The 20,527-nt window shown below is 36.2% G+C and overlaps 1 long non-coding RNA gene and 1 pseudogene across 1 annotated transcript in view; one reads left to right on the top strand and one right to left on the bottom strand.

Moving 5' to 3' along the window:
* The window catches only part of LOC135363636 (uncharacterized), a 44,341-nt gene that overhangs the window by 4,275 nt on the left and 19,539 nt on the right, over nucleotides 1-20,527 (top strand). The window contains exon 2 of the long non-coding RNA XR_010409505.1: nucleotides 797-896. This is a non-coding gene — a long non-coding RNA (uncharacterized LOC135363636). The remainder of the gene's footprint in view (nucleotides 1-796; nucleotides 897-20,527) is intronic.
* Nucleotides 8,326-8,463, bottom strand: LOC123840490 (small nucleolar RNA U3; annotated as a pseudogene).

The raw sequence follows: 20,527 nt of genomic DNA, 5'->3' as shown, positions 1-20,527 counted from the left end.
TGTTGTTGTCGGATCATTGAACACAATGGTTCAGAAAGAAGTCTTGAGACATCTTCAGTCTCTCATTTAAATAGCACTGGGACAGGACCTGTGGGTAGAAGGAGCTACACTTTTGCTGTATAAAGTTGGTGGTTATATGCTTAGTGTTCAAGGGGGAGGGGATGTGCAGGGCATATTAGATCATAAATGTCTTCTTCAAATTTCTACTTATAAAATTACTTTCCCAAGATTTCCCTAGTGTTTATCATTCAGTTCAATATTAAATATTGTCAAGATTTACAGGCGGTCATGAGACCCTTTAAGAATGTAGCAACCAGCATGTATTTGATCCTTATTGAAACTGTGCAGGCTGTAGGTCAGCCTTCTGGGCCAAAGGTGAAATTTTTCTGCTTCTATCCCTCATCAGTGTCACCCTTACGTGGGCCACCCATGGCCATATTCCGGACCCAAATGTACTCTACCTAAGAATTGCTGATAATATCTATAGCTGTTGGCTATTGTCTAATTGGCAAACTAAACCTATGGCCAAGAATATTTGCCACTGCTTCTCTTTAATAGAGTAAGTGTCTATCATTGGCCCCAGGCACCTTCTCTCTGTTGACCTCCCTGCCTAAATGTCAGTCTGTCCCCAGGTCATCAGTGAGGAAGACTAATGCAGCAGACACACACACAGTGAGAAAGGGAGTGCACACATATGAACATTGCATAACTTGGGATTCATAGAGTGTGGTCCTTCCCATTTGTCCCATATCCTAAGTGTGGTAACTTACCCCATCTCTTTCTTTTTGCTTTAAAGGGATGTGTGATTTGAGAATCTCTGGTCTGTGAGCCTTCTATTCCATGACCGCTGCAATAGCTTGGCTTGTGGTGTACTTGGAGGCTACCATTGCATCAAGGTAATTTCCCGTGACATCTAGAGGAAACTTAGAAAAATAACAACATGGAGTTGTAGAGCATAAGCTAAAGTAGTAGAAGAAGAGGAAAGGAAGGCAGTCACAAATTGTATCCGTTATATACTAAAAGACAAAAATAGGCAAGTAAAGGGCAAACCAAAAGATAAAATGTGGGAAAGATTTCTTTTTCCTGAATTGATTAATGGAAAAGAGAAGACAAGAAAAAGGAAAGACTCAAGGTTTTGACAGCATTTTATATAGACCATTGATAACCAGTTATACTTTATCACTGTGACCAAAATAACTGTGTCAGAAGTAAATACAACAAAGTTCAAATGAAGGGAAATGAACTTTCAACAAGTGGACTAATTCCAGAAATTATTATTATTATTTTTTTTAAGTAGGCCCTGAGCCCAATGTGGGACTTAAACTCATGACCCTGAGATCAAGACCTGGGCTGAGATCAAGAGTCAGATGCTTAACTGACTGAGCCACTTGGCTACCCCAGAAACTCTTTTTAATTCACTCTCCATAGCATTGCAGTAGTTTTTTTTTTAATGCTTGTTACATTTTAAAGCATTTAAGCTATCAAGAAGAGAGAAAAGAAAGAGGCTTTAAAAATACTTAGGAGGAAATGCATGTATTGTACTACTTTCTATAAAAGTTTTTATTATGTCTGTATAATTTCTGAAATAGTTCCTGTAAATCAATTCCTATTTAAAAACACTAAAATTACAACTATTTTAAAGATCTGTGAGATAAAGGACTTGCTAAGTAAAACATCCCTTTGAAATGAAAGTAATTTATTCCTAATTTATCTCTTTTATAATTCATTTTCTTTAACAAGTCACTGTGTCTGTATGTATTACAGAAAATGCTGAGTTAAAAACTTGTCTGAGTGAAATATATATAAGAGCATGTAGGATTTTCTCTAAGAAGATTACCATAAAATTACTTACATAGATGAAATTGTTTCTGAAGAAAACACTTCATGGAGCTTATTCTGTGGTTTTTAAAAGAATATGAAATTTTGGGATGTAGCTTATTCAAACTAATGGCTTCAATGCTTTATGCTGTTTTTTAATTTGTTTTTACAACTTAATTCTTACTTTGAAGTTGAATATTCTCTCCCTCCAAAATTTGAAACGGTAAAAACAGAAAAAGAAAGTGCATTCTGTGATGAATCAAAAATAAAACCCACATTTATTTTTTTTTTTTAAGATTTTATTTATTTATTTGACAGAGAGAGACACAGCAAGAGAGGGAACAGAAGCAGGGGGAGTGGGGGAGGGAGAAGCAGGCTCCCCGCAGAGCAGGGAGCCCGATGTGGGGCTCGATCCCAGGGCCCTGAGATCATGACCTGAGCTGAAGGCAGACGCTTAACGACTGAGCCACCCAGGCGCCCCTAAAACCCACATTTAAAGAGAAGCTGATGGTATAATATCATCAAGTCCTGATTATTTTTTAATGATCTATTTGGGATTTTAAATATATCATTTTATAACCAAAAAAATAAAAGATAGAAGATCTGTTCTCCAAATTTACAAAGTACTACTGAACGTTCTACAATTTTTAAAAAGTTATTACTATAAAGAAAGGCACTATTGTAGAAATTTGAATAAAAAAATACTAAAAATTATTTTTGTAACTTTACGCCAAACTACCATAAAGATAGATTTAGTTGTATACATTCTTTAAAGCATGTGACATATTTTTGTTGCCAATGCAAATATTGTAATTTTACAATATTTGGAATTAAATTTCTGAATTCCATTTTTTTTTTTTTTTGAGAGAGAGAGAGAGAGAGCACACAAGCAGGAGGGAGGAGCAGAGAGAGAGGGAGAAGCAGGCTCCCCACCAAGCTTGGAGCCTGATACAGGGCTCGATCCCAGGACCCTGAGATCATGACCTGAGCCGAAGGCAGACGCTTAACCAACTGAGCCACCCAGGCGCCCCTAAATTTCTGAATTTCAAAGAATTAAGTTTCAAATGAATATGAGAAGGCAATCCTAATAAAGATATTAAAAGCAAATTATGGCTAACATGCTAAATCTGTTTCATATTATAAATGAGTGCATCCAAAAGAAATCACTGGGGTCGCCGTTTATTCTCCATTCCCAGCATTCTCCTCTGGGCATTTGTGTCGGATGACTTAGGAATGTGCAGAATTAGTAGTTCCTGGCCAGTCATTGGTTATTCAGATTCTCTCTGATTTGAATTAGCTCTACTGTTTCTTTTCTCCCATCCATTTATGGGTCATATGTACAATAAATCGAAGTATGTTGATCCTAATGAAATTTAGCAGAGAAAAACAGCTTTGGCCATTGGCCACACAAATTTGAAAATCTTTACTCAGGGGAAAAAAATTGGACTTTCTCATCCTGGATAGGAGCTAAATTCTAACTTAAATTTCCAACTGTAATAGTTTTGCTATTCTAAAGGCTCAGTCTTGCATATGGTAAAACATTTCTCTTAAGACAAAATGTGCAGCTTCACATTTGTAGTACTATATTCCTGCTCAGTAAGTAAAATAATTCAGAAAAACTGGAAATCATATTATGAAGAAGCGACTGTGCCATATCTATAGCTAAGTCTAGATTGTTTTTTGCTGAAAACAGATATTCATAGTAGGAGGGAAAATTACATAATTCTGCGCACATGTGTATATACATATATGCACATATGTAAATATGCAATAGTATAATTTGGAAAAATTTGCTTAAAATATATAGGAAGATTACCTTATATTTAGAATACTGAATAAACAGGACTTGTAGTGTACATTCATCAAACAAATTAATTATTTTTTCCATTACCCTTTCTGTGAGGCTGCTTCTTCCCCGATCCCTGGACGAAAATTTAAGCAGTCTTCATGTTTTTTCTGGTCATTCTTAGATATCAGCAAGAGTTATGTGTTTAAACTTCAGTCTCAGTTTAACCATCACAATATAAGGTCAAAATTTAAATCTAGCTTTCGAGTTTAAGGCTTGTCTCCTTGCCCATCTCCAGGCGAGTTGCAGGCCTAAAGCTACCAGTCCAGGTGGTAGAGAAAGGAGAGTACAGTCTGATGCTTCTCTCTTTCTCCACAAGGATGCTCCAGCTCCATCTTGGTTAGGCCTACAGTCTGTCCCAAGGTTGGAGTGTGGGGACAGAGGGGATTTAATGGAAGTGGCTTATAAGAAAATTTACGACTAAACTAGTACTGTCTTCATGATCTAGCTTTGGCACTTTCTGGACTTGGTAGATGTTTAAAATGGACTCTTTCTCATGAGCATTTTCATGGGTTCTTAGACCCACTCCACTCTCCATGTGGGTTCCAATACAAGATGCCTCTCGTCCTGCTGGTCCTTAGCTTTATTTACTTACTTAGCTTCTTTCTGCAGAGGATTGTTCACCCGTCCTGGTCATGCTTTTGGGCGTAACCTAAAAAGACCCCGTGCTGGCTTTCTTAAGTGAGTGGTCCACATTTGGTTCATGGGAAAACCATGTTGTTTGCCCCCAACAGACTCTGGGAGCAGTATTTTACTGCCGGAATTCAGGAAAAGCAGAAATCCTGTTACACAACCACATTACCCCTTCTTGTCTTTGCCCCCTAAGCAATTAGCCAGCCATTCTCTAATGTTTGGGATTTCAATGGAAAGAAACACTTCCATGTCCCCCAGACCTTAAGTTCTCCCAGTGGTCTTCTTAAAGTCTCCTCTTTTTTAGGGTGAAGAGGGACTACTGTCTACTTTTCTTCCTTGAGGGGAAGGCTGCTCTCACAATATAACAACAATGATTCCTGAAAACTTTCTCCTCCAGTCTCTACTTCTCAATCATTTGAGACTATTAAAGTGGGTAAAGTCATTCAGAGCCTTACAGCCAATTACCCTCAACTTTTTTGTACAAGTCCTCAGGGTGGTTATAATCTTCACTTTGTAATGTTGAATTTACTCTTTTGGGGTCCAAGCCAAAACTTCACAAGTCCGCTTTTACGTTAACTGAAAGATGTCCTTTTATATATGTAAATTAAATTTTTTATATATAGTAAACATTTTATTTTGAGATAATTATAGATTCTCATGCAGTTGTAGGAAATAATGCAGAGAGATCCAGTGATCCTTTACCCATTTTCCCCCAGTGGTAACATTTTGCAAAACTACAATACAACATCACAACCAGGGTATTGACACTGATAGAGCATTTCCATCACCACGGGGTCCCTCTTTATATTTTTATATATTTATATTAATTTATATTAATTATCATAATTATTAAATTAATAAATTATATTTGTAGCAGTACCCACTTTTCTCCCACTCCCACCTCCTCCTCAACCCCTGGAAAGCACTAATCTGTTCTCCATTTCTATAATTTTGTCATGTCAGGAATATTATTTAAATGGAATAGCACAGTATGTGAACTTCTGAGATTATCTTTTTATTTTTTTTAAAGATTTTATTTATTGGAGATAGAGAGCGAGTGAGAGAGCAGGAGTAGGGGAGCAGAGAGAGAGGGAGAAGCAGGCTCCCTGCTGAGCAGGGAGCCTGATGTGCGGCTCGATCCCAGGACTCTGGGATCATGACCTGAGCCGAAGGCAGATGCTTAACTGACTGAGCCACCCAGGGGCCCTGAGATTATCTTTTTATACTCATCATGATTCTCTGAAGATTCATCCAGATTGTTGTGTGTATCACTAGTTTATTCCTTTTTTATTGCTGAGCAGTATTCCACAATGTGGATGTACCATAATTTATTTAATCATTCCTGTACAGTAACATGTCTGATGATATGATTGATGAAGGACATGTAGTTTGTTTCCAGTTTTTGTTGCTATGCATTAACATTCATGTGATATAAACATTCATGTGCTGCTATAAACACTCATGTGAAGTTTTTGCGTGAATATAAGTCTTCATTCCTTTGTGATAAATGCCTGGAGTGCAATTACTGTGTTGTATAGTAGTTGCATGTTTAGTTTTTAAAGAAACTGCCAAACTGTTTTCCAGAGCATCTCTGTCATTTTATATTCCCACCGGAAGTGTATGAGTAATTCACTTTCTCCACATCCTTGCTGGCATTTGACAGTCACTGTTTATTATTTTACCCATTCTGATACTTATCGTGTGTTTGATTTATATAGCATCCTGATGAGGTATAGAACATTGCAGACACATTCTTTATTTTGAAATGAAGAAACTTTCTAATATTACTGAAACCATCTCATTGTGGTTTTTATTTGCATTTCCTTAGTAATAATGTTGAACATCAGTTCATGTGTTTATTTGCCATCTATATATCTTTTTTGGTGAAACGTCTCTTCATGTCTCTCACTCATGTATTAATTGGATTGTTTGTTTCATACAATTGAGTTTTGAGAGTGCTTTATATATTCTAGTATCAGTCTTTTGTTAGATAGGTGATTTTCAAATATTTTATCCCAATCTATACCTTGTCTTTTTTTTTCCTCTTACCTGAGTTTTTTACAGAGTGAAGATTTTAATTTTGATGAAGTCCAAGTTTTATTTTTATGGATTGTACTATTGGTGTAAGTAGTAGCTAACATTTTCTGTATAGAAATAAATGCATTCTCTTTTCCCTTCACCTCCCATGTCTAAACCATCAGTAGTTCCTGTAAGAAACACTTACAAAACAGATCCTAAATGTGTCTACTTTTCTCTATTTTCACAGCTATCTTCCATGTTCAAACCACCATCATCATTTCACTTAACTGGTTCCCCTTCCTCCTTCCTCCCCTTAATTTAAAACTGTAAGTTATATTATCTATCTCTATCTTAAGATCCTCCAGTTTTCCATTAGTCTTAGAACAAAATCCAAACTCTACCACAGCCTGTGAGAGCCTGCCACATCTGGCCCACCTAGCTTCTCTGACCTCACCCTGGTGCATGAAGCTCCCTTCATCTGACCTCCCTTCATCTCATGTTGGTGCACTAAACTACCACCATGCTCCCTTCTGTTTGTCCCTCAAACATAACAAGCTTCTTCACACTTTTGGCCCTTGCATTTGCCCCCACTGTTGGTAGGCCTAGCTTCTCCTCAATCAGGTCACTCCACAGTTGAGAGGTTAACGGCTACAAGATGCCTACCCTGATGGCCCTATTTAAGGTAGCTTGCTTTTCTCTTGTCATTTTATGTCATCACTCTGTTGTATTATCTTTTTTGTTGTACTTTCCTGGCTGGAGTTATATGTTTAATTTGTCCCCACTTAAAGGTAATCTACCAGAGCGGTGCCCTGGCCTATCTATCACATCTCAAACACCTAGCACATGGGGTCACTCAAGTAATACTGATTAAATGTTGAACACTTCCATTTCTTTTTCAAAAAGCATATTTCCTTTTGAGTTTTCAACTGCTGGTAAATTCAAAATGTCCTCAAAGGGGACTATTTACAATATTGCTAATTACTTAGGGGAACAAAGAAGAGTGACTTCTGATTTCTGACCAGTCCAACTCATAGTATGTCCTTTATTCAAGTTGCATGAAGTGCACAGACATAATGTAGAACCAAACGAATCTCAAATATATCTTGATTCTAATTACAAGAGAGGATACCAATATTGTGTTGTCACAAGCTCCAAAAACTGGAAATTCCTATCCTTTGGCTTTACCAGTAATTCTGTGATTTACCCTAGGCAAGTCTGAACAGGTCTTTACAGCTTAGTTTCTTGTTCTGTTAAAATAATATAACACAAGCTTACCTCATCAAGATGCTATGTTAAGCAGTTTCTATTTATTGCAAGTACTGTGTGATTTTTGTGTCTATATTAGTGTGGAGCACACATTTATTATATCATGGTATCAAAAGACTTAATGCCATGAAGGATGCCATATTCTTGAAGATACTAGAAGGATTATACTGCATAGGACAAATTAATTTTGGGAATTGTGTCAGAGTTAAAGACAAATTTGGAATTTAGCTAGACTGGAAAAACTGTCTCAAAAAGTTTTAAATTGTGTTTTTAGAATAAGACTCTTAGAAATCTCAGGATAGCCTCAAAACCTTAGTAGAAAATCAATGAACTATACCTTATAAACTTTAAACTTATAAAGTTTATGTGTGTATATGAATATATAAATAGAACTTTGCAGACACATTCCTTATTTGAAATGAAAAAACTTTCTGATATTATTAGTACTCATTTACTTGAGATCCTGTGGAACTCAACAAAATAACAGAACTGGGAAAAGAATTGTCAACTTATGTATGATGTAACTTTGATTCTGAAAGGATGATACTATTAATCTTTCTCAAAGAAATTGGAACTTGAAATGTATAGTTTCATAAGGTGCATTGTATGGAATTTTTGAAAGGATTTTAAAATATCAAAAGATCCTTATACTTACCTTAAATAAATGTAATTTATTTTATGAAATAGTTATAAAAATATAAAAATAAAAATATAAAATTTAAAAAAATATTTAAAATTCCCAAACTGTGAAAATGACTAGCTCTGTGACTTGGATCAAGTCATCTAACCATTTTGTATCACAGGTTCCTCAATTATAATTCACATTCAGAGAAACTTCTCTAGTAACAAACTATAGAAATGATCCCTGAAAGTATAGTCTTTCCTCAATTACAATTCAAAGGCAATGAAATAATTAAGTAGTTCTCAAACATTTTGGTCAAGGACCCCTTTACACTTTTAAAACTGGGGACCTCAAAGAGCTCAATTTATGTTTGTGAGGATTATACCAATCATTATTTTAACAAGATGAGAAAAATTTAAGACATCTATTCATCAAAAATAACCCATTTTATTGTTAGCATAAATAATATATTTTATGAAAAATAACTATATTTTCCAAAACAAAAACATTTTTTTTTGGAAAGAGTGGCATTGTTTACATTTTTTTAATCTGCTTAATGTCTGGCTTAAAGGTTGGCTGGATTCTCATTTTTTTCTGCATTCATTTTGCTGTGATAATGTTTGTTTTGGTTGAATTATATGAAGAAAATCTGGCCTCATGCTGATACTTGGAAGAGGATTTGAGCCTATAAAACTTTAATGTTCTTTTCAGATAATTATAGATGTTCTTCTTTATATTACATAGAGACTTGACATGTTGTAATTTCTTAAAGCTTAGCTGCTATGTGAAATCCAAAACCATAGTAATGAATTTTTCACATTAAAGAAAATGGGGAGTGGCTTAAAACAACTAAGATAGATTGTGCCACCTTCTGTATTCCACTGCAGTGTGATGTGATAAGGATTTTTTCCTTTATCTTTATTTAGCTAGTTTTTATCAATGAATATTCTTTTATTTTTTAGAAAATATTGTATGGTCACTAACATAACATAATAAAATTAAAAATATATATATTTATATTTGGGGCACCTGGGTGGCTCAGTTGGTTAAGTGTCCAACTCTTGATTTTTGGCTCAGGTCATGATCTCAGCATCATGAGATCAAGCCCCAAGTCAAGCTCTGTGCTCAGAAGGGAGTCTGCTTGAGATTCTCTCTCTCCTTCTCCCTCTGTCCCTCCCCAGCCAGTTAAGCATCTGCCTTTGGCTCGGGTCATGCTCCCAGGGTCCTGGGATCGAGCCCCACATCAGGCTCCCTGCTCAGCGGGGAGCCTGCTTCTCCCTCTCCCTCTGCCTGCCACTCTGCCTACTTGTGCTCTCTATCTCTGTTAAATAAATAAACATCTTTAAAAAAAAAAGATAATCTCTATGTAGATAGATAGTTGGATAGATAGATATCACAGTAAAATGATGAATACCTAATATAATTAATTTAGTCTGAAATTCTGTATCTCCAAACTGAAAGACATAAGCAGATTGGTGGAGGAGGGGAGGGGGGAGAGCGATGATAGTGGTTAGATGCCGTCACAGTAATAGTAATAATAGAATAATGCTCTGATTCAGTTGTACCAGCAAAATCATGAGAACCTAGCTTCTAAATCTTTCTTTCAAGATCGGGAAGTACCCAAGATGTCTTGTAGATCTGTTAACCATCTAAGTCTTCTTAGCCTCCTTTTAGTAGCCTCCCTCCTCTGCTGACAATAATGGCCTCCTAGGTCCTATATCACCAGACCTCTGATCATCTGTTCTTCCCTGAATTAAAGACACACCTTGCTCCTCATCTGTCTATGCCATTAGGACAGACATGCTCCTCAAAATGGCTTGTATTCCATTCTCCATTTTATTTTGAGAGTTTCTTTTCAATCTGATACTCTAGTTAAAAGGTTAAAGATTGGATCTTGTTCTCTGATGATTTAGGGACCTTACATTTGAGCTGGGGAACAGCTATCAAAAGTAGCTAGACCTTCCAATTAATTTTATAGTTCTTCATGGAAATAGACCCAGCAAGTTCACCTACTTTCATAATAAAGGTAAATAGTGAATGCATAACAGGTACATGCTTTGGACCTCATTCTGGGAAACTTCCTACTCAGATTTTTGGTCTGCCTTGCTCTCTCTCTTGATTTTATTCTTTTTTCAGCCTCAGATACTCCTGTACCTGCTTTCTCTCATTTTCTCTTATCCAATTATTGCCTGCTCAATCATGAGCAAATACATTTGATCTATGCTCCAAAGATTTAAATACTTCCCAGTGTCTCAGAATCATCTGAGGATATTTACAAAAGTTTTATTCTAAGGCTGTATATACCTGTTTTGAAATACAAAAGCTATGTGTGTGTCTAGGAGAGAGGAGAAGGGAGTGAAAGGAAGGAATTACAGGGAATGAAGGAAGGAAGACAGGGAATGATAGCTACAGATGAAGGGGGCTAAGCATCAGGAATAGAGGTTTGGTTGGAGGAAGAGTTGCCCTTTTCTCTCTCCCACATTGTTCTGACCCATCGTTTCCCATCCCATTGCCTCTGCAGGGCAGAAAAACAATGGCATCAGCTCAGTGCCTTCTGGGTAATGACATGGTAGCATATAACAACAAATGCAGGCAAGAAGGCTGTGCTCTGAGCATTCATTCTTCCCCTCCATTCCCTTCACCCCAGTTCTTTGGCCTGATAATTAAAGCTGAAGGAAACAGCTGCAGGCAAAAGTAGTGCCCAGGACCTTGATGCAAGGAGGTAATGGAGTACTATTTTCAAAGGATTTTAGCAAAATAAACTGTAACATAGATTTTTCGTCTAGATAAACTACCTTCACATGTGAGAGCTTGGCAGTACCAAGGTACAAAAAGTTCATTACTCTAAAATCTTTTTTGAAAGTACTCTTGGGAGAAGTATTTAATCAAGAGAGAAACCCTAGAAAAAAACAACAAAATATTTTTTAAAAAGGTGAGCAATTAATTAAGCATTGACTCAAGCAAAAGAACAGGAAAGAAAAATTAAAAATATATGTATATCAATTCTGAAGAAAAATGCTAGATGACATCAACATGGCCAGGTGAAGGGCTGAGGCAGAACAGAAAGAAATAGGCAGATGCTAATTAAGGTCCTTATCTTGTTTGGGACAAGACATTTATTGGTAAGCTTGATTAATGGGTGGAGAAAATTGAGTCTAACCATATGGGTTTTAGGAAGAGATAAAAAACAAAAATAACATGTAACTTTCAAATCAGCAGAAGATAATTGCATTATCCTATGGGAAGTAGAAAAGGAAGAAAAGAGTATGGCAATTACAAAACTCTAAATAAGGTGTGTCAGAAAAGATTCCAAATACTACAATAATTTCAATTAATGATAGTGGTTAAATTCACAGCTTATAAGACAGGAATTTTCAGATTGGATTAAAAAAGACAACAATTTCTGAAATATATTTCCTAAAAAGAGATTTTTTTTTTCTCAGAGAGATACATGGGTAAGCTTTGTATCCCCACTGGAGTATGTAGCACTACTCTGTACCTTTACTGAGCATCCAGAACCTAAACCCTGATTTCACCATATCTGTTGTCAAGACCGTTGCTAAAGCTTTCTAGAAACCTCAGTATTGAGGTTGAGCTCTATATCAGAAAAATTCTCTTCAGATCTCCCACTCCTAGGAGCATCTCAATTGGCATATATAAGGCCCTCAAGCTCTGGGAAACAATGATTTACATGGGGGAAAGTGCCTCAAGGTCTGTTGAACATATCAGTAAAACTACTGGGACTGCCTGATAAACAAGAGAATGTTATGAATAGGAGATTAACAAACTGATGACAAATTGGCACTGAGAAGGAATTTAAATAGAATAATTGTCACACTAGGTTTGTCCGTGGTTGTCAAAGCCAAAACTGCTAAAAAGGGAGCTAAAAACCTCTCCCATCTCATTACTGACTAATCTGGCCATTCAGGTGTTATCTAGCCAGTTCCAGTTTTCAGTATGATCAAGGATCCCTCTCACTAGCAACAAGCTCACTATGCAGCATTTCATAATTCTTCCCTATCAGTGCTGCAAACTTCAAGGAAGCCACATGCACTGGAGCCAAGGTGTAACAGAATCGAAAGAATGTCATCAAGAGGAATAAGGAAAGATGCTACCAATATGGGGCATGAAGGGTTTTCCTCTGAACATCCTAGGGAATAATGAAGCCCCGGAGCTGCTGAAGAATATCATTAGAAAGACTATATACACGGATAGCATTGCTGACATAGATGAAAGTACCTCTAATTCTTCCCATGTTGGACATATGACTTGGATTTCAACTCTCCTATTAACTCCAGTTGATATACGACATCTGACTAGCTCTCTGACCTGCTTAAGTTTTTCATTAAGGATGGCTCAGTGGTGTAGTGGTGTTGTCCGTTTAACATCCTTTTGATGAAGGTGACTGGGAAACTTGAAAGAAATTCCCCAGGGTATAGTTTCCCAGGTGGTGGGAGTTGATCTCACAGTGACCAACCCTAAGCAAGTTTCCAAAACTGTGATTGCCATCGCCTTCCGCTCACAGTGAATCAGATCAGTAACTGAGTCATTTAGGTGTGTTATTTGGTTCAGTCCAAAAGGTGGATTCTAATGGTTTCCCATTATTCTGTGGATACTGAGTTATCATTGTCAATATGGACAAAATTAGATGCTTTCTGTTCCAATCTTAGTGCTTGGCCAAGTACAGCTCGACAACAAAGAAACCAAAAATTCCCTAGACAAAGCTTTATGAGCTGAGTAAGACCTATGCTCCTGTTCTAAAAGCAGACAGCCCAAGGTACTATTAACTACCTCTTTTGCCCCTTTACCTTTTCATATTCTCAATGATTCATTAGAACTGATAAATAAGAAACTGAGCTTGTATCTGGAACATGCTGGAAGAGCATAGATTATGTGACTAGCTCAAAATCATTATGTAATCTCACCTTTCTCTATGAAGCTATACACTTACTATGTAGACCTTCAGGTGTTTGTAAGTAACACCTGCTGTGGCTTTATGTGTGTGGGGAGGATTCAGTAACCTACCTCAAATATGTTTATAAAAGCCATATGTTAAAGGACAGAAAAAGGTGTATCAGGCATATATGAGCAGTCCCCTTTAAAAAAAATCCATGATAGCAAAGTACAATTTAAAGTTAAAAATAATTTTTAAATAATAATATACCAATAAACTGTAATGATATGAACATATTAGCCATAAACAATATACCTTTGAAATATATATGGAAGCAGAAAGAACTATGGGAGAAATCAATAATAAGTCAATTGAAACTGGAGGTTTTGAGTCATCCTTCTAAAAACTAATAGAACGAGCCAACAAAAAATCAGAACTATATAAAATTATAACCTGTTTAATAAATTGAAATGAAGATACAGAATCTTACACTCAACAGAGAACTCATATTACTGTTGACCCATGAACAACACAGGTTTGAACTGTGAAGGTCCACTTATAAGTGGATTTTTTTCAAAAAAACTTCTACAGTGCTGTAAATATATTTTCTTTTCCTTATGATTTTCTTAGTAACATTTTCTTTTCTGTAGCTTACTTTTACTGTAAGAATACAATATCTACATGTTTATAAACTATTTCAGTAAGGCTTCTGGTCAACAGTAGGCTATAGTTAAGTTTTTAGGGAGTCAAAATTTATATACTTTTTTTTTAAGTTTACTTATTTTTTTTTTTTAGTAATCTCTATACCCAGTGTGGGACTCGAACTCATGACCCCAAGGTCAAGAGTCACATGCTCTTCCAACTGGCGCCTCTAAATACAGATTTTTGACTGTATGGATCAGTACTTCTAACCCCTGCATTCTTCAAGAGTCAAACTGTATTTTCAAACATATATGGAATATCCACAAAAATTAACCAAGAATTAAGTCATAAAGAAAGCTCCATATATTTCAAAGAATCCATGTAATGTAAATTACGTTCTTTCATCATTTAACAGTTTAATTAAGAATAAGCACTTAAGGGGGCGCCTGGGTGGCTCAGTTGGTTAAGCGACTGCCTTCGGCTCAGGTCATGATCCTGGAGTTCCGGGATCGAGTCCCACATCGGGCTCCCTGCTCAGCAGGGAGTCTGCTTCTCCCTCTGACCCTCCTCCCTCTCATGCTCTCTGTCTCTCATTCTCTGTCTCGCAAATAAATAAAATCTTAAAAAAAAAAAAAAGAATAAGCACTTAAAAAAAATGGCTGGAAAAAAAATCACAAAAGTCTAGAAACTAAAAATAACTAACAACCCTAAAATTAACCAAGAAGAGGAAAAATTTTAAGGGAAATTAAGAAATTCTTTAAGATGGATGACTGACTTTAAATACATATATCAGAAAACAAGAGGGGCACCAGAGTGGCTCAGTCAGTTAAGCGGCTGCCTTAGGCTCAGGTCATGATCTCGGGTCCTGGGATCGGATGGAACCCCATGTTGGGCTCCTTGCTCAACAGGGAGCCTGCTTCTTCCTCTCCCTCTACCCCTCACCCCCACTCATGTTCTCTCTCTCTCTCGCTCTTAAATAAGTAAAATCTTTTTTAAAAAAAAGAAAACAAGAAAGATTGGGAGAAATAAAGCATCATTAAACCCAAAGAGCTAGAAAATGAAACAGTAGAATAAGCATATACAAGCCAGAAGGGAAAAGATAATACAAATAAGGAAAAATCAATAGGAAAGAAAGAAATTAATAGGGATGATTAATAATCAAAACCTTACTTCTTTAAAGAGATGAAAGAAGTAAATAATGGAGTGCCTGGCTGGCTCAGTCAGTAGAGCATGTGACTCTTGATCCTGGGGTTATGAATTCAAGTCCCATGTTGGGGGTAGAGTTTACTCAAAAAGAAATTTACAAAAAAAAAAAAAAGAGTAAAATATCTGACAAAGCTGATCAACCAAATAAAAGAGACTATAAATTAAAATTTAACCCCCCAAAAGAGAATCAACTACAGAAATAATAGAGGTTTTAGAAATAACAAAAACTATGAACTGTATAGCAATCATATTCAAAATCTAAATGAGGGGTGCATGGCTGGCTCAGTTGTTGGAGCATGTGACTCTTGATCTCAAGGTTATGAGTTCGAGCCCCATGTTGGGTGTAGAGATTACTTAAAAATAAAATCTTAAAAAAAATTCTCGATGAAAAAAATTAATTTCCAGGAAAAATGTGCCCGAGAAGAAATAGAAAACTTGGATCACCCATTAACCATGAAGAGATTTCTGATCATTCATCAGGCCTCCAGTCTAAGTACAATTTGTTGTAGTTAATGTTCTTAATTTTAGTTAAGCAAATCTACTTTATCTAGTATAATCTGGAAGGGGTTTATTGAGGAATATATAAAAAGTACAGAATTATTGGAAAGACTAAAGTAATAGACGCTCGGTGACCTTGCAAGAATGATCTTGAAAACCCAGCAGAACTCAGTAACCAGAACAACCGTGGCCCCTGTTACGATCAGGAATTTGCTGCCACCACTGCTGCCGTGATCTGTACCATAAAAATGAACGGACTGTACCCTGTTTTCACATGACTCAATATTGAATCAAAATTTCCCGCAAGTGAATCTTACTGACAGAACTTAAAGCACATTCAGAAATTCTGAAAATGCCAGGGAATCTGAAACATGTAGATTTTACTTTCAGTTTCTGGATGTCACAGAGGGGTTAAAATGAATTTGAAAAATGAATCCACAGGCTCAGATAGTTTTAAAGTTTGAGTTCTTCAAAACTTTTTTTTTAAAAGATTTTATTTATTCATGAGAGACAGAGAGAGAGAGAGAGAGAGGCAGAGGCAGAGGGAGAAGCAGGCTCCCCGCGGAGCAGGGAGCCCAACGCGGGGCTCAATCCCAGGACCCTGGGATCATGACCTGAGCCGAAAGCAGACGCTTAACCAACTGAGCCACCCAGGCGTCCCAGAACTTTCAAGGTAAAGATAATTCCAGCTGATATAAAATGTTCCAGAAAAAAAGAAAATGTAGGAAAGCTGTGCAAATCATTCTAAATCTTGATTAAAATTAATTAATTATAATTTTCAGACCAACACTGGATTAGGACAATACAAGAAATCTATTAGCCCATTTCACTTATGCATAAAATGTTAAATCTTGAATAAATATTAGATGAGTCCAATGATGTTTTAATAAACAAAACTTGGTAATATAAGTTTTATTCTAGAAATGTAAGAAGGGTCATCACCAGAAAAGATATCTATGATTTAGCACATTAATTCCCTAAAGGGGAAAAAATTACCTCAACATATGCAGAAAGGACATTTGATAAAGTTTAACATCTATTTATGACATTTTTAAGGTATTAGAAAAGTTGGGAATAAAAGATAATTTCTTTAATTTGATAAAAGCTTTTAGCAAAAGCTAAAATGTACTGGGGAAAAAAGTGACATTATCTTTATGATTAGGAACAGGAAAGAGGCTTGTTATCACAGATGCCATTCAATTTAGTTAGGGGCGCTTAATAAAATAGGAAAAAATAGGTCTAAACATTGAATGGAATTTGCAGATTATTAGATCTTCTTTGAGACAACCCCATTGAATCAATAGATAAACTATTAGAACTAATAGGGGAGGAGTGCCTGGGTCGCTCAGTCCATTAAAAGTCCAACTCTTGGTTTTGACGCTGGTCCTCTGGTTGTAGTCTCAGGGTCCTGGGATCCAACCCTGTGTCTGACTTTACGCTCAGCGAGGAGTTTGCTTGAGGATTCTCCCTCTCCCTCCCCCTTCCCCGTGCTCATCCTCTCTCTCTCTCTAAAAAATAAATAAATCTTTATTTAAAAAAAAAAAAAGAATAGGGGAGTTCAGAAATATTGTGGAGATGCAAGATCAATAATGGGCAACAGCAACAATAATAATAATAGTGAATTCTAAGTACTATATGAGAAATTTTACAAAGATTTTATAAATATTCATTTAAGTTGCATATAAGTGTCCAAACGTTCTTCAGTGTCAGCAGCAACCACCTAGAAATTAGTATGGAAAACGTGATTTCACTCACAATAGCAACAAGAACTGCCAAGTACATAGGATATAACCCAATGTACCTTTGCAAAGAACTTTTCAGATTGTATTAAATGACATAAAACAAGATCTAGGCAAGAAGAGAAAAGTACCAAGTTCAAGGATGGGAAAAATTAACACTGTAAAAATACCATTTTCCATAAATCTATAAATTCAGTGTAGTTTTAGTGAAAACTTCAGCACTGTTTTTGAGGAACTAGACAGATAGTTTTAAAAATGTGCATGGAGGGGCACCTGGGTGGCTTAGTCGTTAAGTGTCTGCCTTCGGCTCAGGTCATGATTGCAGGGTCCTGGGATCGAGCCCCACATCGAGCCCCGCATCGAGCCCTGCATCGAGCCCCACGTCAAGCCCAGCATCGGGCTCCCTGCTCATTCGGTTAAGCGTCTGCCTCTGGCTCAGGCCATGATCTCAGGGTCCTAGGATGGAGCCCCATGTCAGGGTCCCTGCTCAGTGGGAAGCCTGCTTCTACCTCTCCCACTCCTCCTGCTTGTGTTCCCTCTCTCGCTGTCTCTCTCTGTCAAAATAAAGAAATAAAATCTTTAAAAAGAAAAATGTGCATGGAAGAATAATGTACCAAAGAGAGAGAATTTATCTTACTGGATATATTAAGATATTTTTATAAAACCACAGCAATAAAAACAGTATGCTACTGGTGTAGGAACAGATAAAAAATTGATGCAATAATAATAAAAGAAAAAACAACAATGAACAAAGCCCATGTTATATATGAGCAGGTAGAATGTAGTAGAAATTAGCATCACAAATCACAGAGGAAAAGAGGGATTATTTGGTATATGGTTCAGTATATAGGGAAAGTAAATTTATATTCTTACGTCAACTCCAAACACAAAATAAAGCCGAAATGGATTAAAAACCTAACTATAAAAGGCAACATACAAAGTTAATAAAATATATGAGGCTATCTTTGTGAACTTGGGGTGGGAAAGGATATTTAAACAAGATTTAAAAAATACAAAATTTAAGGGTAGGTGGTGGAGATCAATGGATGTGAACATATTCAAATTAAGTACCCCTATACAAAAACTACATGATATGTAGATAGATTTAACAGACTGGTGGCAGATTAGAAGATATTTTCAAAATGTAAAGCTGAAAAGTGATTAACATATAGAAAATACTAGGAGCTATTAAAATCTGCAAGGAAACAACAAAAATTGGACAAGGGAAAAAATAGAAAATTCATGAAAGCAGAATCCGAAATAGCCAATATATATGTGAAGAGATGCTTAATTTTGCTTGAAATCAGAGAAATTCAAATTAAGTCAACATAGAATTAGCAAAAATTAAAAAGTCAGCTAATATCAAGTGCTGGCTAGAAGGAGCAGAAATGAGAAACCTCATGTTACATTGGTGAGAGAATAAACTCTTAATTTTAGTGAAAATTATCTGTGTGTCCTATATATGTGTCATTCCCACATCTGGATTTATACTATGTACAAGTAGTTAAGGGGGTATTTATGAGGATAAAATCAGAGCATTATTTGTATTAATGAGAAGTTACAGGAAGCCTTGCTCTCTGTCCCTAGAGAAATGGATAATCAGAATGTATTGTGTGTACATGCAATGGGATACAATACAGCAATTAAAAGTAACCATTTTTATATATAGCAAAGTGGATAGATCTTGGAAATACAGAATGAATTCTATCAGGAAAAATAATTTATGTACATTCAAAGCACACACAGAAAACCATCTATTATTTATCATGGCTATATATTATATGCCTAAGGACATATACTGAATACGCTAGTGTGAACATCTTTGATGGGAAGGACAATGTAAATGAGAATGGGTGAGACAAAGGGGAAATACTAAAACAAAATGAGAGGGACATTGCATGGGTTTATAATGATAGTACAATATGAAATCTGTGTATTTGAGAGCCATATGACTCATGGATAATTAGCATGTTTGTCCTAATTTGGAGGAAGAATAATTAATGTTCCCAGCAAAAGGATGCACATGTTTTAAAACAGATTCTGGAGGATTTGAATGGCCTTATGTAGAAGACAGATGGATATTTGGTTAATATAAATTCTTGATTTAAATATATTCCTCCAGCAGAAGTGTTAGAAATTAATCTGAAATTTGCCTCCAGTAATCAGTCTAAGAAGGGAGTGGAAATTTGAAAATGTGGTTATTTACTATTCAAAGAGAATTGCTCTGTAAATCTGGAAAATACAAAGGTATTCTCTCAAAAGGTTGCCTCTTGTTGAGTTTTCATGTAATCTATCAGGCAGTAGTTTAAAATGCATCAGTTTGTTTTGTTCTTACAGTATGACCTCATTGCACATACCCTCTGACTAAACCTTTTATTCATCAATAAAATTTCCCCCATCATTAATTCTTGTGTGAACAATATACTACAAATTATAGCTTGTAGATGCTGCTCTGTCATGCTTAACATACTGCATTATTCAATAGCTTTGGTGTTCTTGGTATTAATCTTAGGCTCTTTAATAATGTCTCCTAGGTATTATGTCATTCCTGTCCATACTGTACTTCATAAATCATAGCAATGTGAACTTTATAATCAAATGAAGATTGAATTCTATGGTCTGTAATATTCAAAGGGCATTACTTTTCAATAGCCCAATCTCATTTAGAAGTTTTCATGGAAGTTTCTCTCTGTTTAAAAAGAAAGTGTTCAATAGGATCACCTTTTTCTATTACCCATTAATATTTTAGGAATAATATGATTTTCAATATTAATATTTTAAACAATATCCTTTAATCATAGTTAAATAGGTCTACTAAAATGTCTTAGAGCTTGTCAAAAATGTTTCTAAAAATGTTATATATATGTTTTTTTTTTAAAGGTTATTTATTTATTTATTTATTTGACAGAGAGAGACACAGCGAGAGAGGGAACACAAGCAGGGGGAGGGGGAGAGGGAGAAGCAGGCTCCCTGCTGAGCAGGGAGCCCGATGCGATGTGGCGCTCAATCCCAGGACCCTGGGATCATGACCTGAGCTGAAGGCAGACGCTTACTGACTGAGCCACCCAGACGCCCCTATATGTATGTTTCTTATTGTTTCAGAATTTTGTGATTTCTTTACTCAATGTTCATGTTCTTTTCTAGCTCATGGAAAAGTGGGTCAGTATACAAGTATTTTGAGAATATTAATGTTCTTCTTTCCAACATTTTTCATGTCCTGGCAATATAAAATGTGGTAATATTGTAAGGCACCCAGGGAAAACACTGTGAAAATGCTGTAGCCAAAGCAGCCAAGCCTTGTAGGTGCTGGCCCAGCACTCTGCAGCTGAAGGGGCGCTACTGCC

This window comes from Mirounga angustirostris, unplaced genomic scaffold (genome assembly GCF_029215605.1).
Source record: "Mirounga angustirostris isolate CCGP_5_RB_7025 unplaced genomic scaffold, mMirAng1.0.hap1 SCAF_2, whole genome shotgun sequence".
Lineage (NCBI taxonomy): Eukaryota > Metazoa > Chordata > Mammalia > Carnivora > Phocidae > Mirounga > Mirounga angustirostris.
The sequence above is the reverse complement of the archived record's forward strand: the minus strand, read 5'-3'. Positions and strand labels throughout refer to the sequence as shown.